The sequence below is a fragment of the Coregonus lavaretus genome, assembly GCF_964263955.1.
Source record: "Coregonus lavaretus genome assembly, chromosome: 38".
Classification (NCBI taxonomy): Eukaryota; Metazoa; Chordata; class Actinopteri; order Salmoniformes; family Salmonidae; genus Coregonus; species Coregonus lavaretus.
Window position 1 is genome coordinate 4,714,659 of NC_140025.1, and position 294 is coordinate 4,714,952.

Below are 294 nucleotides of genomic sequence, written 5' to 3' on the forward strand. Positions count from 1 at the left end.
CACACAAATTACATCGGACTCAGATTGCAAATATGTTGGTCAACTCTTCTGTGGTGGCAGGCTGTATTTGGTAGGGCTATATTTGATGTGGAAGCTTTAGACTATGATACTGATCTAAATCTGCAAGATTTGATAGGCTTGGCGTGGTGTAAATATAGTCTACACAGAAGTAAAATAGCAACTTTGTTTCAATATTTTGTTTCCTTACTTAGCAGTTCAATTCCACATCATGCTAAGTAAACTGCTGGGCCTGACACGAAGTACATTCACTTATGCCCCGCCCACCCTACTCTC